The sequence below is a fragment of the Pteropus vampyrus genome, unplaced genomic scaffold (assembly GCF_000151845.1).
Source record: "Pteropus vampyrus isolate Shadow unplaced genomic scaffold, Pvam_2.0 Scaffold15, whole genome shotgun sequence".
NCBI lineage: Eukaryota > Metazoa > Chordata > Mammalia > Chiroptera > Pteropodidae > Pteropus > Pteropus vampyrus.
The window spans coordinates 795,831-802,684 of NW_011888796.1; the positions used below are offsets into that span (position 1 = coordinate 795,831).

Consider the following 6,854-nt stretch of genomic DNA (forward strand, 5'->3'; position numbering starts at 1 on the left):
TGTATAGCAGGTTCCCCATTTATATAAGGCATGAATTCTCTAATTCACCATGATATCCTCTCAACACTGAAGCCAACTGTCATTTCCCATTTATCATTGTATTCGTACACCACTATTTTTCTAATACAAATAAATATTCATCAGGATCCGTGTCTCTATCAAAACTAGGGAAATGAAAGATCATAAAGGCCTTGTGTTTAAAGAATAATAGGGAAGAAGCACATTTATTTATGAAATTTAAGAATATTTCTATGCATTTAAAAATGCAATCACTCTACATCATTCATTCGCATTTCCTATCTGGACCTTGTAGGAATCTTGAGTTTGCAATCCCTGGGGGTGGATACAGAAGAGAACAAGTCTGAGCCATGTCAATATTTAGATATCAGGTAGACAGGGGATCAGAAAAGGTAAAAGAGGAAAGAACAGTAAGATAGGAGATAGGAGAATATGAGGGCATGAAAGCTAAGAAGAGAATGTCTTGCATAGGAATTGCGCAGATGCTTTTGAAAGCTAGAATAATGAGTCCAAATAAGTGTCTGCTGGATCAGAAAACAAGAAAGCCATCAAGTTGATCAGTCACAGTGGAGTAGTATGATAGGATGTCAGATTAAAGTAGGCTGAAAAATAGAGAACAGCAAATTATACCCAAGCAACTAGAAGAAATAATAAAGAGCAGAAATCAGTGAAATAGAACATATACAATAAAGGAGATTAACAAAGCCAGAAGTTGGTTCTTTGAAAAGACTAATAAAACTAATAAACCCATGGAAAGGGTAATCAAGAAAAAGAGCAGCACAAATAAGCAAGAATGTCAAGAATGAAAAAGCAGCCATCCCTACATATCCATCACACAGGAAAAAACTGTCAGAGGATATTATAAACAGGTTTATGCCTATAAATTTTTGAGAAGACAGATTTAGCTGAAAAATAGAATTTATCAAACAGACATGAAGAAATAGAAAATATGAATAGCCTGAACACTATTAAAGAAATTGTATCCCTAATTCAAAACTTCCCTTAAAAGAAAACTCCAGATGACTTCACTAGTAGATTCTAATCAAACATTTAAGGAAAAAGAATGACAGACAGTCTTACATAAACTATTCCAGAGAACACAAAGATAAGGAACAGCCCTAACTCATATGAGGCCAGCATAACTTTTTTATCAAAATCTGAAAAGGTCATTTCTAGAAAGGAAAATGATAAGCCAATATGACTCACGAACATAGATTTTTTTCAAAAAAATCCTCTAAAAGTCATTAGCAAAATGAATTCAGCAATGTATCAAAAGAATAAAACATCATGACCAAGTTGGATTTATTCCAGATAGTCAAAAATTAATGTATTTCACAACAGAAGAAAAACTACAGTCATCTCAAGAAATGCAGAAAAAGCACTTGATAAAATTCACCATTTATGATTTTTAAAAAAACCTTTTAACAAACCAAGAATAGAACTGAACGTATTTGCATACCCAATAATAAGGACCATGTGTTTGTTGCAGCATTCTTTGTAAGAGCCCCAAACTGTAAACAACCCAAATGCCCATCGATTTTAGAATGGATGAATAAATTGTGATGTATTTATACAATAGCAATGAGTCACAGTCACATACAACATAGATCTCACAAACATAAAGTTGAGCAAAAGAAGTCCAACACAAAAGAATACATACTTGATAGTTTCATTTACCTTAAATTTAAAAAGCAGGCAAAACTAAATTACAGTGTATGCTTGAGTAGTAAAAGTATAAAGAAACAAGAAAGTAAATATCATGAAATCAGGATAATGACAATCCTTAGAGGGAAGGCAAGGGAAATGATTACAAGGGGAGTTTCTGAGGTACTAGCAATCTTGTTTCTTGACCTAGTTTCGAGATACACTGCTGTTCTCTTAAGATCATTTTACTGTTAATTTTTGTTTCAGGAACTTTTTTTTTTGTCTTTATTAAAATATAATAGACAATTAGTCGCTTGTATTTACATTGTACAACTCAATGAGTTTTTTTCACTTATAGTTGGTATACAATAATATACCAATTTCAGTTGTATAGCATAGTGATCAGAGAACCACATAACTCGCAAAGTGATCACCCCACTAAATCTAGTACCCTTCTTCCCCCTTACGTATTTATTACATTATTAACCATCTTCCCCAAGCTACACTTTACCATGTCTATTCTGCAACTACCCATTTGTACCTCTTAATCTCTTTGCCTTTTTTTGACCCTCAACCCACATCCTATCTAGTATCCCTCTTAACATTCTCTGTATCAATGTTTATTTCTGCTTTTGTTGTTGTTGTTTATTTTGTTCTTTAGATTCCACATGTACATAAAATCATGTGATATTTGTCTTTCTCTACCCAACCCATTTCATTCAACACAATACCCTCTAGGTCCATCAGGGCAATATCTTTTTCCATCCCCTTCCTTTGAGTCTGGTGTGTCTTTTAATCTGAAATGAGTCTCTTGTAGGCAGCTTATTTAGCGGCCCATTCAGCCACTCTGTCTTTTGATTGTGCACTTAATTCTTTTCCATTTGAGGTACTTGTTAATAGGAATGTAGTTACCATCCTTTATTCCTGTTTTTGATACATGTTTCTTCTTCTTAAAGAAGTCTCTTCAACATTTCCTGTAATACTGGCTTGGTGATGACAAATTCCTTTAGCTTATTTTTGTCTAAGAAGCTCTTTATCTATCCTTCAACTCTAAATGATAGCTTTGCTGGATAAAGTATTCTTGCTTGTAGATCCTGGGTCTCTATCATGTCGAATATTTTGTGCCAAGCCCTTCTGTCCTGCATAGTTTCTTTTGAGAAATCAGTTGCCAATCTTATGGATGCTCCCTTGTAGGAAACTAACTGCTTTTCTCTTGCTGCTTTTAAGATTCTTTGTATTTAACCTTTGGCATTTTAATTATGATGGGTCTTGATGTGGGCCTCTTTGGGTTCCTGGTTTTGGGGATTCTCTGAGCTTCCTGGGGTTTTATGTGTATTTCCTTCACCAGGTTAGGGAAGTTTTCCAACATTATTTCTTCAAATATATATTCAACTTCTTGTTCTCCCTCTTCAGGTACCCCTATGACATGGATATTTTTACCTTTAATAGTGTCCCACAGGCTCATTAAATTATTATTATAGTCTTGGCTTCTTTTTTCTTGCCATTCTAATTGAGTGTCCTTGGCTTTCCCATCCTCTATATAGGTCATTTGATCCTCTTCTTTATTCACTTTGTTTATTCCATTTAATATACTTCCCATCTCAAATAATGTGTTCTTCATTGCTGACTTGTTCTTTTATATTTTCCATTTCTATTTTTATGCTTTTTATCTCTTTGTTGAAGTTATCACTGAATTCCTCTACACTTCCCATAGTTCATTGAGTATCTTTATAACCAGTGTTTTGAACTCTGCATCTGTTAAATTGCTTGATTCCATTATTCCTGGATCTCCATTCTGTTGATCTCTCATATGGTTTCTGCTTCTTTGTCTTCCCATTTTGGCTGCTTTTCTGTGTCTGTTTCTATGTACTAAGCAAAGCTACTAAGTCTCCCAGTCTTATTAGTGTGGCTTTATATGGTAGGTGTCCAGTGGCACAGTCCTAAGAGGGGTTCAGCTGCAGGCCAAATTTATCCCCAGCCTGTGAGCCCCTCCAGGGCCACCTATTAAGATTCAGCAAACAATCCACAGACGCTGTGCTTATATTTACCTCAAATGGCCACACTAGAAACTGAGGCCAGCTGCCACCAATGTAAGTCTAGAGGCTGCTCAGCAAGAAGCACCTGACTCACCTGGATGTGGCTTGGGTGGGGCCTCAAGTTGGGTGAGGTGGAGTTTCAGGGAATCCTCTGGGTGGAGCAACCTCTGTTATCCAGTTTGATGATGTCTCCGCTATGGCAGCACTGACTCCACACACTGGGAGGGGGCAGGGCTCAACAGAGGAACAATGGATACCCCCGGCACTTCTGTACAGAGCGAGTCTCGCCTTGGCCCTCACTCTGACCACTCAGTGTTCTCCTGTAAGTCCTTGAGCAGAGGAACTGGCACTAGTGTTCAAAGCGAGCAGGTCCGTCACCACCAAAGTCCACTCATGGACACAGCTCCTTTAAGAGGCATCTGTAGCTGCCACTGCCACTGCCACAGCCTCTGCCTTGCTCAGCCACTTGGGACCAGGTAGCCTCGTGTCCTCACCCAGTCCTACCTTCTGCCATTGCAGGGTGATTTCTTAGATTTCTCCCTAGTTGCATGGCTTGTTCATCTAGATCCCAGGCGATTTTTCCTTGCTGTTTGCTCCTTGTTTCTGTCACAACTTGATTTAGTCGCCAGAGGAATGAACAAAGCCTCTACCATCTACGCCGTTTTTTTTTTCCCGCCCCCTTCAGGAACTTTTTTTTTGATGTATTTCATAATAAAACAAAAGTTAAAAAAAAAAAATTCAGGGGGCAAGTTAAACAGATTAGACAAAGTTAAAGAAAGAAAAATGGAACTGTAAAAGCAACCCGAAGAAACTGCACAGAATGAATCTAGAGAGACTAGATTCATAATATATGTTAAATATAAAAGAGGCACCAGACATGTAAGATAGCATAAAAACTTGAGAATATAGCTGATCAAATTCCAGCAAGAAAGAAAGAGGAGGAGGAAGAGGAAGAATGGAAGGAGGAGAAGAAGGAGAAGAAAAAGAAAACACAAGAGAAAGACAATCTTCAAAGAGAATTTTTAAATTGATTTAAAAAATACCAATCCTCATGTCCAGTATCTTTCTGAATCTCAAGCTGGAAAAACAGAAAGAAGACAACACATAGTCTCATCATGGTGAATCTCTAGAACCAGAAACTCAAAGAGAAGATCTTAAAAGGACCAATTAAAAATTAGATTAACACAATGCAATATATATATATGTAACACAATGCAATATATATATATATATATGTCTTACTGCTAAACTACACACCTTAAAACTTACTGGATTTCATTAACTAATGTCGCCATAATAAAAAAATAATAATTGGATTACCTATAAAGAATTAACATTTAGACTGACTTTTGACAGCAACAATAAAACCAGAAAACAATGACAAACTGTCTTGAAAATGACGATAAATTGTCGAACTAGAATTTTACATCCAGTGAAAATCTTTCAGGATCAAGAGCAAAATAAAGACACTTTCGAAACAATAACAATAAGTTTATTATCAATGAGCCCTCAAGAAATGTACTTCTAAAGAATGATCTTAAAAGAAAATGATCGCAAAAAGTTCTGAGAGATGAACAAAGAAAAAGGTAAACACCTTCGTAAATCTAAAGAAATACTGACTAAAATAGGAGCAAAAACAATAAGTAAACGACACTTACACAAAAGTAAATAAAAGAGAAAAGGAAACAAATGGAAGAATGGCGAGAACAAGGATGGATGACTTCTTAAGTTTCTCGGTGGCAGCAACTGGGGAAATGCAATCACTCCTGAAGAGCGGTGGCATCCAGCAGGAACTTGATACATATTCAAAGCCAAAACGAAGTGAGTTTTGAATTATTTGCCACTTTAACTTTTCCATGCTTCTGCTATAGTAATTAAACATGTTATTATTAAGTCAATTGCTGTTATTAACTATTCACTTTGGAACACTCCATTGTTGCTACAATTATAAAACTTCATTTAGTTGGAATAATCAAGGTATTTAGAAAATGTGAATTTTCCTAATCTACTAAAGCTCACTGTTTATTAATGTTTTCTTCGATGGTTGTTGGTGTAAATATTTCTAAAATGATATAGTGATATGTAAATATTTCTAAAAATGATATAATTTCTTATACAGAATTAACTAAAAGTGCCTAATTCTTTCCTGATGGCCAAAAGTCATTGGTATAAACAACTATTGTTGATATAAATAAATACCCTCAGTAGCTAAGGTGTAAGGCCTTGTGTGACTATTAAACTTTTCCTTCACTGTCAGGTACTCTCTTCTTGGTCATTATTTGTATTAGCATCTAGTTGTCCCTCCTAGCAACCTCGATCCGACTTTGTGGCAGCTATTCTGCTTAGGGTCTCTTTTGATTACATTTCCTAGTTCTTGGCTGTATTCTAGATATCCAGAAGACAAATATCAGGGATTCTTAGCAAGATATTATTCTGCGTTAACAAGAAATGATAACTCTGATTTATTTATATATTTATTTATATAGTATCTTCTATTTCAAGGAGATTAAAGTTTCACACTGAATCAGAATGACAGAAGAGTAGGTGTGCCATATCATCACCATCACAACTATGCAACAACTACCCCTAAAGTAACAGCCATTAGAAAAATTAACCAAACAGGTTAAGAAAGCCCTCCGGCTCAAATGATGCTTACTAGCTTTGTGGCCTTGAGCAAATAACTAACCCTTTTATGCGTCTGTTTCCTATATGTAAAAGTGAGAATAATAACAGTATCTCCCTACATTTAGGATTCTTATGAAAATCTAAACTAAATGAGATGTTGCAAACAAAATAGCATAGTACTAGCTTAGAGCAAACAATATTTCAGATTTTAACTGTTATCTTTAAAATCCTGACTTATGTAGTAACTCCCATTTAAATAGATTTCCTTAACTATCTTCTCTATGGTACACTTATGAAAATACTATTAAAAATGTTAATAGTATTTTAACATTAAAAATTTTAATGTATTTTAATGTATTTTAAATGTATTTAATGAACAATTACTGTATGTTAAAATTGTATTAGTCTATGGCCATGCTACCCTGAACGTGCCCAATCTAGTCTGATCTTGGAAGCTAAGTAGGTTCGGGCCTGGTTAATACTTGGATGGGAGACCACTGTGGAATACCAGGTGCTATAGGCGTTAAAAAA

General features: G+C 35.4%; 1 protein-coding gene and 1 pseudogene across 3 annotated transcripts in view; one reads left to right on the forward strand and one right to left on the reverse strand.

Annotated features, from left to right (window-relative positions):
* The window catches only part of EXD2 (exonuclease 3'-5' domain containing 2), a 38,478-nt gene that overhangs the window by 19,421 nt on the left and 12,203 nt on the right, over window positions 1–6,854 (reverse strand). For 2 of the 3 annotated variants that reach the window (XM_023526874.1, XM_011383740.2), the window contains exon 3: window positions 4,193–4,198. The exons of the other annotated variant lie outside the window; for it this stretch is intronic. The gene's annotated coding sequence lies outside the window, so the exon portion shown is untranslated. The remainder of the gene's footprint in view (window positions 1–4,192; window positions 4,199–6,854) is intronic. 3 annotated transcript variants of the gene reach the window in all.
* On the forward strand, window positions 6,728–6,846 carry LOC111735878 (annotated as a pseudogene).